Genomic DNA, 13,751 nt, shown 5'->3' with positions numbered 1-13,751 from the left:
GTCAAAATAGATTTACAAGTGAGAGACCTAATGCATGCAACAAAAATACATCAATTGATTATGGGACCATGCAAACGGGCGCAAGCTCGCAGCAGTCGTTTTGTCGATCTTTCACCATTGATGAATTCCTGCCAGTAGGTCTGCAATTTTGCTTGTAGATTCGCATGTCTTCTTTTGGTGTCGTTTTAGTTTCCCCTCAGACACCAGTCGCACATAAAGGGAGGCAAGCCTGGACTCATCATGAAGTAGCCCAATAAGTAAATATAACGGAAGTTGACCTCTATTAGCCTTGTGGTTGAGGCGTCTGTGCCAACCCTCCACATCATTGTTGGTGCGAACTGACTGGTTGAACACCGACCATAATTCCACAGGCCAGATGGAACACTCGATCCATGTGTTTCCTATGTAGATTATTAATTTTTGAAGGGCATGAGTTGTGGCACAGCTAGCTAGATTATTGAAAGTTGAATGGATGTGTTCATGTGGAAGAAAGGGCAGGGCCATTAATTGGCGGATATAGTGGCATGTACCCTCGTCCTGCTGATATGCTGTTGAGAGGCCCAACTCTTGAACGTGTCTCCAGATAACCTGGGTCCAGTGGAAAACGCACCCACGCATTGTCGTAGTTGGCAGCACACTGCTCACCGCACGCCAAACAGAAGCTTCAAAATCTGCAACAATCTCTTGGACAGCAGGAACGGCTGGCAGTGCATCCAATATGGCCTTGAGCACCTTGCTATAATGTCGTCTCCGGCGGCTAGACATCAAGACGAACACAAGTGGTACCTGTTTGATTTCCCCATCAGCCTCGATGAAAGCATGGATGCTGAAGAGCTGGTGAAATGGTGGTCGTATTACCTTAAAGGTTGCATTTACATACCAGCGCCGAGCACGGGAGAGCAGGGACAGCATGTGAGCAGTGGCAAAGATGAGGTACCAATGATCCCCCACACGGACATCACCCTTAAGGAAGTGCTCGGGGATATGATCATTTTCAATGTCAAAATTCAGGTCAAATGGGTCATCAGGCCTAGTCTTTTGTCTGACCCTGTTGGCTTGACGGCGAAGGTTTACAGGCTTTGGGAGTGAAGGACATAGCACCTCATCAGCTTGGTGTTCCAAGAGGACAGCCTCAACAATGGTGCCAGCAGGTTTAAACATTTCCCTTGCTGCAGCTGCCCGGATATCTGCTGAAACTTTTAGTGCGGTTGAGGTACCTGGGCCAGCAGGTGGATGACAATGGGGCTGTGGACCTGGGATGAAATCTGCTTCATCTGTTTGCCTGATGGTTGCTTTGCAGTTAATGGTTTTGTTGCGGGTGCTGCAGCGCCAAATGGTGGTGGCATTGTCCTTCTTAGGCCTGCTTTTCACTGTATATGTGTACCCATCACTGTCGACAAACTTTGGATTGCCACGTTTTGTTACCGCTTCAACAATCTCGTAGGTCCGTGTCACTCTATCATCTTCCATTGGTACAGGAGAAGTGTCTTGCATGGATATTTCCTCTACCGGACAAGGAACATCGAAGAAAGATCCACCATCTGGTACAGAATGGTCTTGCATGGAGATCCGAGTAGATTCTGCAGTAGGGGTTGAGCAGACATTGCATTTCCACTCTATTTCCACCTCTCCTGTAACTGCTTGAAAGTAGATGTCACGTGTTATTCCAGTGCCACAAACACGATGTTGCCACTCAAGGCATTCCTCGCACTGAAGACCATGCTGTCGCCTAGACACTGGGCGGTTACAGGCAATGCACAAAAAGACGAGAACAGCCTCCTCGTTCTGTCGTAATCCTGCATGCTGCCGTAATTTCACAAATGAACATCGATACACCAGGGAACGGTAATCGAAAAAGTAAAACCAATCATTCTAATCAATTGAGAAGACAACCTGAGTGGCAAATAATGCCTGGCAGCAATTATGTACCACGAAAACAGCAAGTCTCTCATCACTCTCTCGGCTCAAAGTTTAAGAAGAGATTGAGGGAGGAGCAATTTGGTTCTTGAGTAGCGAGACTTACTGAGTGTTTCAGAGAGAGAGAGAGAGAGAGAGAGAGAGAGAGAGAGAGAGAGAGAGAGAGAGAGAGAGAGAGAGGCGGCCGTATAGACAACATGGATCATAGGCTACATCCACACAGTCATTATGTGACACAGTAGCCACCCATCTGGGGCACTGTACCTTTTTTTTTCTCCTTCGCGAAGACATCTGGGCGGCGGTGACGTGGGTGACGAAGAAAAGCCTAGATCACTTCCGTCCATCACGACACACACAACGCACACACAACCACCAACACACCACACACCACCACTGAACTGCCGCTACTCCTTCACTCCTTGATTGGCTCCACTGCCGCGTCATATTGGTGCACACCTCCGCCACGTTCAAATCACCATTACGTATATACTTGTCTAGCATTATTTGGACGTGTTATATAATATAGTGAACATTTTATGCAGCGCCAAGCCTTACGGCGGCAGAGTCTGGCCAAAGACTATAGATAAAACAAGACTGGAAAGATTGCCATTCACCATAAGAAATTCGTGTCGCCAGTAAAGATGCCAGATACCGCTAGAATAGTGGATAACAGCGCCTTCCATTGATTGAACCGCAAACTAACGCCTCTGTAAACAAGCAGCGCCAAGATTTGAATAATCGCTTTGAGTTCCTTCCTCCACACACACACACACACACACACACACACACACACACACACAATAATGTACTGTAGTACAGTACATATTTACTTCATCCACCTGTGACCCCGTTCAAGCTCCCTTGTATCCAACTTGAGTTATAAGTATATCATAGAGATATATGTATATTGTACATGTGCGATAACTATTTATTATTAAGGAGGCGACACACACACACACACACACACACACTTAATGAGCTCTCAGATCGCACCGTAATGGGCAACGTCTGGCTGTCTCGTCAGAGACTGCAGCAGATCAAATAGTGAACACACACACACACACACACACACACACACGTGTATGTCGCCTCACTAATTATAAATAGTTATCGCACATGTACAATATATATATATATATATATATATATATATATATATATATATATATATATATATATATATATATATATATATATATATATATATATATATATATATATATATATATATATACCTACAACTCAAGTTGGATACAAGGAAACTGAACGGGTCACAGGTGGTGAAAATATGTACTGTACTACAATACATTATTGTGTGTGTGTGTGTGTGTGTGTGTGTGTGTGTGTGTGTGTGTGTGTGTGTGTGTGTGTGTGTGTATTCACCTCGTTGTAATTTTACAGGGCCTGGGTATCATACTGTGTGGCCCCGTCTCCATATCTACACACTTCCAACTTTCCTTTAAAACTATGCACACTCCTTGCTGACACCACCTCCTCACTCAAACTATTCCACACCTCCACACATCTTTGTGGAAACTATATTTTTCACACCCTTCAAGCATATTCCCTTGGCTATCTTTTTACTATGCGATCTTGTAGTTCTACTTAAGTTTTCCTCTCTCAACATCATTTGCTCATTATCCACTTCATCCAGTCCATTCAACAGTTTATAAACCTGTATTAAATCTCCTCTTTCTCTTCTTTGTTCCAAGGTAGGCAAATTCATTTCTTTTAATCTCTCCTCATAGGTCATTTCTGCCAATTCCGGAACCATTTTTGTTGCCATTCTCTGCAATCTCTCCAACTTCCTTATATGCTTCTTTTTATAAGAGGATCAGACCACTCCAGCATATTCCAATCTTGGTCTAATTACCATACTAATTAATTTCTTCATCATATCTTTATCCATATAATGGAAGGCTAATCCAATAAATGTCAAGGTTCTGCGTGATACAGGTGCTGCCCAATCCATCTTAAGGGAATATATCATCCCTAACATCAAACAGTCTTTCACTGGGGAGAAGGTGATCTACAGGTCTTGAATCACAGCTCTCTTATCCCTTGGCTAAAATTAGCTTACAGTGCCCTTTCATTTCAGGAGAGTTTGTGGTAGCCATTAAACCTTGGGAACTGCCAGTACCGGGGGTACATCTCGTACTGGGTAACGATCTTGCGGGTAACTTGGCTGTTCCAAACTTAATTGTTTTTGATTCTCCCTTAACAGAAAGTCCCACTAAGACCCTGGACGAAACATCCCCTCACTTTTTCCCAGTGTGTGCAGTCACCAGGTCTCAGTCCAAGTCCCCTGCCCATTCACCACCTCCTCCACCAATGATTGTCTCTAGTGACAACTTGTACAATAACATCATTTCAAAGGAGAATTTGATTAATGCTCAGGAACAGGATCTCACTTTGGCTAAGATCAGACATGTTGCCAGTTAGAGAAAGGATATGTCTAAATTGCCTTGTTTTTATTATCAGGAAGGAGTCCTGATGCGTGCCTACAGACCTCCTGAACTGAAACAACTAGACACCTGGTCAGAAACACATCAAGTTGTCATCCCTTGTCTGTAAGACCAGCCATTATAGAACTAGCTCATGATGGATTGTCAGGTCATCTAGGCATCCAAAAACCTACAAGAAGGCTCTTCAACATTTTTTTGGCCAGGAATGAAAAAGGATGTGTCACACTATGTAAAACATGTCATATATGTCAAATTGTGGGTAAGCCTAACGAACGCCTTGTGCCAGCTCCTCTGACGCCTATTCCAGTTCAGACGGAGCCCTTCGAAAAGATCATTCTAGACTGCGTAGGGCCCTTACCCAAAACCAAACGAGGGAATCAGTATTTGTTAACCCTCATGGATCCCACTACCAGGTACCCTGAAGCATTCCCTCTTAAGAACATCACATCAAAGACCATTGTAAAACATCTAATACATTTTTTTTCACCTCGGTAGGAATTCCAAAACAAATTCAGTCTGACAAGGGTAGCAATTTCACTAGCAATTTTTTCGAACAGATAGTGAATGAGCTAAACATCGACCATGTAACCTCCTCGGCTTACCACCCCCAATCCCAAGGCTGTCTGGAGCGGTTTCACCAAACATTAAAATCCATGATGAAGAAGTATTGCTTGGAGCATCAAGGAGACTGAGATGAAAGTATCTCTTTCCTTCTCTTTAAGAGAATCTCCTCAAGATTCTTTAGGTTACTCCCCTTTTGAATTACTCTATGGTAGACAGATCAGGGGGCCTCTCAAAATATTAAAGGATCAATGGTTTACTCAAAATACTCCTTAAACCCCCGGTGTGTCTGACTACATCAGTAACCTTAAGAACAGTGAAGTCAGATCTTTTGCTAAATCAAACTTCCTCAAATCTCAAACTAAAATGCAACAAAATTCTCTTTCCAAATCTGTCATGAGAAGTTACAAACCAGGAGACATGGTTTAACTTTTTTTTTCCTACTCCAGGCAATGCTCTTCACAGTAAGTTCATGGAACCTTATGTTATGGCTCAAAAACTAAGCCCATTAAACTATGTGGGCCACACTCCTGACCGTCGAAAAGATTCCCAACTAGTTCATATTAATCTAATGAAACCTTACCACTCCAGAGAACCAAAGGACGACTTGACTCGCACTGTACCTGTATGTCTGGTAGGGAAGGAGTCTGGTCCTGTGCCCCCCGAGGAAGAGTCCGACATCAAATTCCTCTTCTCGTCACCTAAAGGACGCCCCTCAAACAGCCAAATTATGTCCAACCTTGATGAGGTTGTTCATTCCTTAACACCTTCACAACAGTCTGATCTTAAAAAAGTTATTGCTAGACTTTTCAGAAATCACAGGTGACCTTCCAGGACTTTGTACTACTATCCAACATGACATAACTTTAATATCTAATGACATCAAGCCTATAAGACAACCAGCCTATCGCATTTCACCCATTAAAAGAGACTTGATGAAAAAGAGGTAGACTATCTGCTCTGTCATCACCTTGCAGAACCTAGTATATCCCCCTGGGCTTCTCCCTGCCTGTTAACATCTAAGCCAGATGGTAGTAGTCGATTTTGCACCGACTACAGAAAATTAAATAAAGTGACGGTGCCAGACTCCTACCCATTTCCCTTCATAGAGGACCTTATAGATAGTATAGGAGTAGCCAAATTTGTAACCACTATAGACTTACTTAAAGGTTACTACCAGATTCCCCTCTCGGACGAGGCCCGAATAATATCAGCCTTCATCACCCCTTTTGGACTATACCAATACACAGTGATGCCATTCGGCTTGTCTAATGCTTCCAGAGGGCTATAAATTACATCACCCAGGGCTTGGAGGGAACATCCGCCTATCTGGACGACCTGGTGGTAACTTCGGACGACTGGGTGACACATCTGACCCGTCTTCGGAGGCTGATGGATCGGTTGCAAGAAGCCGGGCTTACAGTCAACCTAGCTAAGTCCACCTTCGGGAAGTCTACGGTGGTCGACCTGGGACATGTGGTGGGGAACGGCAAGGTTGGCCCAAGAGAGCCAACGTGGAGGCCATCCTTGGCTTCCCTGTTCCTACCACCAGGAAAGCTCTCATGAGGTTGTTGGGGATAGCTGGTTTCTACAGACGATTCTGTAGGAACTTCACCCTGGCCGCCCCTGACGGACCTTATCAGCACTTCCGTCCCCTTCCACCTGTGACCAAGCTTTCAACATCTCAAGGCGTTCCTCTCCTCGGAGCCAGTGGTCTGGACGCCAGATCACTCCCGCCCCTTCCATCTACAAGTGGACGCGAGTGGGTGCTGTCCTACTACAAACGGACCCCACAAGCGGCACCCTCCATCCCATCGCCTATCACTCCGCCAAGCTGAAGAAACATCAACTCAACTACTCCACCATCGAGAAGGAGGCTCTGGCACTCGTCCTGGCGCTCCAACGTTTTGAGTGCTATCTTCATCCTGGTCCTCAAACTACGAAGTTCTTCACCGATCACAACCCTCTGGCCTTCCTTCACGCCATGAAGAACCGAAACCAACGCATTCTTAGGTGGGCCTTGTTAAATCAACCCTTCAACTTGGAAGTCCACCATATCAAGGGGGTGGACAACATCATCGCCGACGCCTTATCAAGATCTCCCGTCTCACCTCCTTCATGAGCCCATTACGGAGATTTTAGGGGGAAGGAAATGTTACGGCCCGCCCGTAACATACTCCACTACCATCCCCTCCTCCGCTTGTTACCTCGTACGCCAGCTCTCCGCCTCCCCTTCCACGTCACCGTCTCGTGAACCTTCCACGCCACCGTCTCATGAACCCTCCACGTCACCGTCTCAGGAAGCCCCGCTACTGTCTCTTACCCGTTTACTCGTAATCGGTGAAAGTAACAGCATAGAGGATTGTGTAATATTAAACACACAGTGAAATATGAGTTAAACAATTTTTTTTTTTTATTTGTTAGATTCAATTTTTTTATGCAATGACTGCCATGGTCCTCTGGATTGATTTTTGTGTTTCAATTTGCTCCTCCAGCAATTGCAGTTCAAGCTTTCTTTTTTTTTCGTCGATGTTCTATTTCCCTTTCATCCATTAGGTAAATCATTTCAGATTACTGGACAGAAGAGACAGGCACTGTGGAGGTGGAGGCTGGTCCTGCTTGCAGACTTGAAGCTGTGGTAGCCTGCATCACACGAGTCAGGTCAGCTGCAGCTTGCAGGCTAGTGGCATCATCAGTGGCAGCCTCGGTGAGAGAGGAGTCAGTGACAGTCATCATCCCAGCCACTGGCTTCAGCTTCAACTATAGGCAGTTCCACACAAAAATAAGATATAAAAACAAAATGTGAACAATAAAATATATTGTACGTATATAACAAAAAAAAATTATCTCTTCCTAAACTGTATAGAGGGTATAGAGATGTTATCAGAGTTCTTTTAACAGTGACTTGAAGATAAAATGAACTCTTATTTAAGATGGTTACTGGATGAAACAGAACTAAGAGTATGTTATTTTATGATAATTTTTAGTGTGACCTTCCATTTAGTCAATCATGGTTTTTGTTGTTTTCTAACAAGTGTGTTAAAGTTGAATATATGTACTAAGCATGTCATCTCACACTATATAAAGTACTGTACAGTAGGTCTACTAATGTTACCCTAATGATGATTTTGGCATGGTAGAAATAAGCCTCCAGTGTAAGATTTTCCTAAATTCTTGGTGACAACACTGGATCTTACATAAATAAATCTATGATAGTGGCGAATACAGGGAAAATTTATATTTTGAATGAATTTATAATCACACAGTACAGTACCTGCAACTCGCGTCATGCACAGTCTTGTGCAGTAAGCCTATTCTATTCCTTGGATGGACACATTGCCTTTCCCTAAGATTTCTGCAACCAGCTCCTCCATGGGGTTCAGAGGAGGATGGGGAGGGCCACCACCTGGAAATTTAAATGGCAGTCTAATTAGAAATATATATATTTAATAACAAAATGCTGCTAAGGCAAGTAGCATGTGAATTTCAAATATTTACTTATGTAAACCATGTCTATATGACCTTACCAAATTCAAATGAAACCAAGCCTCACAAGGATGCCAGTCATTAGGGTAAGCAGTATTGCACTATAGCAATGAATGGACCAACAAATTGTATTGATATAAACAACAGAAAAGGATAAATCTGAAGCAGTAATCTTTAGAAAAGCCAGATTTTCTTACCGGTTGAAGCAAAATCCTTGTTTGCTTGTGATAACTTGGGCCTGCATGTCATCAAGATGGTGTGCCATCGCTTCTGACACTCCTTCACAGTCTTTTGGCCTGCAGGAAAGGCTTGCTGGAGTTCAGAGCAGATTTTGTTCCAAGTATTTTGCTTCGTCTGGTTGGTGCAACCTGGGTCATTGAAATCTTCTCTAAGTATGTTGGAATTTACTTTATATAATTCCAACAAGTAGCAGGATTCCTCTTGGGTCCAATTGGGTTTCCTCACTCTTTTTTTTTGGCAGGGGTTCCATGGCAAAGGCATTGTGATGTTTTCTTCTTCTTCTTCTTCTTGACTCTTGTTTACATTTACTCAGAGCCTCAGTGCCATCTAGCGGCAGCATATGTTGTGGGCCTTAACTTCCAATATGTGACATACATTCAAATTATTATGTAAATGGCTTGGAAATATTTTTAAAATAAATATTTTCATCTTTTTCAGACCTTTCCCTAAAAAATAATGACAACTTCTCATTCAGGATTGTGACACTTTCAACAGATCGTGAAATCACACATAACGAAGATATGAAAGACCTATAGTGCTTATGGAGGGAATTAATGAAACTTTCATAACTTATGGTTGGAAACTATGACACTTTCATAGCTATGGCTACGGTTATGACTAAAATTTATAGGTACCAGCCCAGCTCCCTGCACCCGAGCCACGTCACCCCCACCTGTGTCTGTCCGTCCCAAATTCCTAGTATTTCCTGTAGCATCTGTAGCGTCCGTTGATTGTTGTCCTTCAGCAGTCCTGTCCGTATTTCTCTCACGAATTATGAGCTTAGTGTGGCGGAAGTATGCTATTTTGCCTTGAGCTCTTGCTTCCCTTAGTTGTGGCATCTGCGAGTTTTTAATAGCTTGTGATGCTGGGCAGAGATCGTCATTCAGAAAGATATTAGTTCCTTTAAGACGGGAAGCTGCAGCATGACCATCTCGCGATCACAAACCCGTGAGAAGCGGGCCACGATGGTTCGGGGCTTCAGATCTCTCTTTATCCCCACCCTATGAGAGGCTCCAAATCAAGTCCCGTTACGCCCATCTTCTTTTCTAACATACCAGAAACTGCTGCTGCTGTCTGTTCCCATGTTTCAGTTCCTTCGTCTTCGATGCCGTTGATCCTGATATTATTCCTTCTGCTGTAATCCTCTTGATAATTAATTATGTCTTCTTGATCTTGAATTTTAAGGTTTGAGGATTCTAGCTGCTCTTTCAGTTTTTCTATTGTTAATCTGTCTTCTTTCTTCGCCTTCTCAAGTTCTCTAATTTTGTCCTTGCTGTCGTCTAGTTCCCGCTGGGAGAACTCGAGACTCCTTGTTAAGTCTAATACCTTTTCTTCCATCTTGTTCATCCGGTCGTTCATTTATTGTACTACCACGTCAAGTGCATTCTTGTAGGCTCGTTCCTCTACTTCCAGCATAGTCTTGATGACAGAGACGTCCATGATGGCAGTGAACGTTGGCAGCTCTGTAGTGACGTTTAATGACGTTGGCTTGACGTCACAGGTATCTCAGTGCGCATGCGCGAGAATATAAAATCTGGCCAGGGCCTGTATTCATATGAGTCTAAAACGCTTTTAGCAGTCTAAAAATAAACTTTTAACCACTAATTTGACTTTTAGTCCTTAAAATTTTTTTAACTTAATTCATAAAGACTTTTAAGCCCTAAAAGATTTTTAGCGGGTAGCAGGTAGCCAAGCGTTAATACACCCCCAGAAGGGAACCGCCTTGTCGTGTTGGGGGGTTCTTGCGTGCCCCTGTGACCTGGCGAGCTAGGCTAGAGGGGCCTTGGGGCCCCTGCTCTGCCCTTTCGAGGGGAAAGGGCTACCCAAGCTAGTAAGGTCGCCAGTGAGGGGCCAGACTAAATGGTTCCTACGTAGACTGCCAGTGGACCAGCGGAGCCACCCGCTGGAGGGATCGCCCTGTAGGGGCCGTCCTGTGCTGGATGGTTGGGTGTCCAGGCTGGGATGCTTTGGGAGGGGGTCTCAACTCTGTCGTGGACAAACTTTCGTATCATGTGGGACCTTTTTTTAAAACGACTGGTCCGCATGGGGAAGAGGTACCCCTTCCACGGCAGCCAGCGCTCCCTCCCATTGTAGTCCCAGTAGGTGGTTTCCCTTGCCCCTGGAGCCAATTTTTTGTGTAACTTTATACATATGGTGAAACACAAAAAGCTGTCAGGTTCTCGTGAGGTGGCTGACTTGGCCCGCGAGACGTCATCTTCAGGTCTGAGTGGGAAGGAGGATTCCCCTCCACAAGGGCCTCCCATAGCAGTCTCCTGTTCTGGGAGTTCTTCTGAGGGACGCATTTCTGCTGCATGTGACTCCCTTTTGATGGTGAATGTTAATCCATCTTTTTCTTATAACGCCTTGCACTTCCTTCTCAAGGTGTATGGCACGGTTCTCCGTATTCGGCTTGTTTACGATAAGGATTTTCTGTCTAACCGCTGCTATATAACATTTCTGTCATGCGATGAAGCCCGTTTGGCTGTAGAACATGTAACATCCCTGCCCATTGCTGGCTCTGGCTTTAAGACAGAACTTCTCCACTCTCGCAATACTTCGGACAGTGAAACGGACTACATCCCAAATCTTTTTGACTACCATTCAGAGAGTTCCTGAAGTTCGTCACATCCCGCCTCCACGTTAGTGGAGCACTATAGAAATGGGCGTGGTAATTTCATCCATGCCTCCCGTTACCTGTCCAAAGAGATCGGCACGATTCCTGAGGGCAACCTCAGCAAATACGGTAAGGGGGTCCTAGTGAGAGCTTAACATACCACGCAAGGATGTTGCAACATCTCCCCTGCCCTTTTGACAGCATGTTTGAGACTGTTGAGGCTCATCCCACCTTTAATTATTATTTAATTATTTAATTATATGTGTACAGTCAGGATCTTTACGAATTTCCTGAAGAGGAAATACTGGCTATGTGTCCTAACTCAGTCCAAAAAGTGAATAAGATGAGGAATGCTTCCAACATGGTCCTTTTCACCTTCTTGGGTTCCACCCTCCCTAACCGTGTTAATATCGGCCCTATTAATCTTAGAGTGAGGCGTTTTGTTTCTCGCCCTTTTCAGTGTTTCTCATGTTATTCGTACGGTCACGGCAAAAGCTCCTGCAAAGAAGCTGCTCGATGCGGTAATTGCTCTACACTAGACTCACATTCTGAGGAGCATTGCAATGCTGCTGCTTATTGCTTTCATTCCCGTGACGCTCACCAGGTACGTTCTAGGCAATGCCCCAGGTATCGCCAGGAGCAGGACATTTTACAGCTTGCTAACTCGCAGTTCATAAGCCTTGGTAGTGCCCGCTGCGAACTCCTGTACCGCCAGAAGGACGGTATTGGTGCGACATCCTATTCTTCTTTGGCCGCTCGCTCTTCAGCTGAGTCTGCCGGTCCGAAGACAACTCTTGCTACCTCACGCTCTGTTGGGGCGGGTGGTCCTGCTCATCCGACTAATAGGTTTGCCCTTTTGTCCGACGACTCATTTGAGTCACCTGCAAGAAGCGACGAGAATAATACGGACTTGACCAAACTAACCCATGTAGTGGATGTCCATTTGCCGCTATCGATTTTTCTCTGTGTACATCTAATTCTTTCCTTGATTTTAATTGGCGGGTCCTACCGGATTTGCACGGTAGTGGCCACTTTCCAATTTTATTACAATCTGTGAACTCTGAGCCACAGTCCCGGCCAACCCCTCGCTGCGTTTTAGACAAGGCAGATTGGCCTCGATTCACAGACCTTAGCTCTTTTATCCGTCCGTTGGCTGACTTTTTTACTTGTGTTGAGGCTGTTGATTATTTTACCAATTTTGTACGTTCAGTAGCACTTCAGACAATCCCTAGGACGTCCGGTCGCTTTACTAAGCGTCCCGTTCTTTGGTGGAACGCAGCATGCACTAAAGCTGTGAAAGAAAAACGGGCAGCTTTCTCTCGTCTCCGGCGACATCGTGGGGACCCGCAGTGCCTGGAAGCTTTTCGGCGCTGTCGAGGTCGGGCCCGCCGCCTTTTGAAAGAAGCACAAAGAGCCTCTTGGAGAGCTTACATATCTTTATATCAATGCACCCCTCTTACGGATGTCTTTACCAAAGTACGCCGAATTGCTGGGAAGTATTCTGCTCCTCCCCCACCAGTTTTGTTGTCTGCTGGGCGAACGGTGGCAGACCCTAGGACTATCGCCGACCTCTTCGCGGAGCACTTTGCCAGTGTTTCCCGGAGGCATCCTGCAGCCCCGGGCGCACGTCACCGCCAGAGAATGGAATCTCTCGGCATAAATTTTTCTTCCGCTGTAGGAAAGTCTTATAATGTCCCTTTCTCTTCTTCCGAGTTGCGGACTGCTTTGTCTCAGTGTCATGGCTCTTCTCCTGGTCCAGACGACATTCCTTATGCCTTTTTGCGTCACATGTCTGACCGTGCTTTAAACTTTTTATTAAATGTATATAATATGATTTGGCATACCGGTGACTTTCCATCTTCTTGGGCTGTGACAGTGGTTCTCCCATTTCCGAAGCCTGGGAAAGATAATCTACAGGCTACGAACTACCGTCCCACATCTTTGACATCCTGCATTTGTAAAGTGTTAGAAAAGATGGTAAATGTAAGACTCTTGTGGTACTTGGAGAGGGGGAAGTACTTGTCATCGGTACAGTACGGCTTCCGAAAGATGAGATCTACTACTGATGCTCTTTTATCCATAGAGTGTTCCATTCGTGAGGCCTTCGCTAATCACCACCATCAAGTAACAGTGTTTTTTGACCTGGAGAAGGCCTACGACACGTCTTGGTGTCATGGCATTTTACAGTCTTTGTTTAATTTGGGCCTTCGTGGCCACCTTCCTCTTTTTGTCCAGCAGTTTTTATCCAGACGTTTTTTTACGGATTCGAGTGGGGAGTGTTTTCTCTGAGGCTATTGCTGTAAATGAAGGCGTTCCACAGGGAAGTATTCTTAGTGTTACATTATTCGCAGTCGCCATAAATGGTGTTATTGATACTCTCCCAGATGGCATTCACAATTCATTATATGTTGATAATTTATGTATTTCATTTGCTGCTGCTAGGATGTCACTGAGTGAGCGCAAACTCC

Source organism: Portunus trituberculatus, chromosome 11, assembly GCF_017591435.1.
Source record: "Portunus trituberculatus isolate SZX2019 chromosome 11, ASM1759143v1, whole genome shotgun sequence".
Lineage (NCBI taxonomy): Eukaryota > Metazoa > Arthropoda > Malacostraca > Decapoda > Portunidae > Portunus > Portunus trituberculatus.
This window is presented reverse-complemented; position numbering follows the sequence as displayed.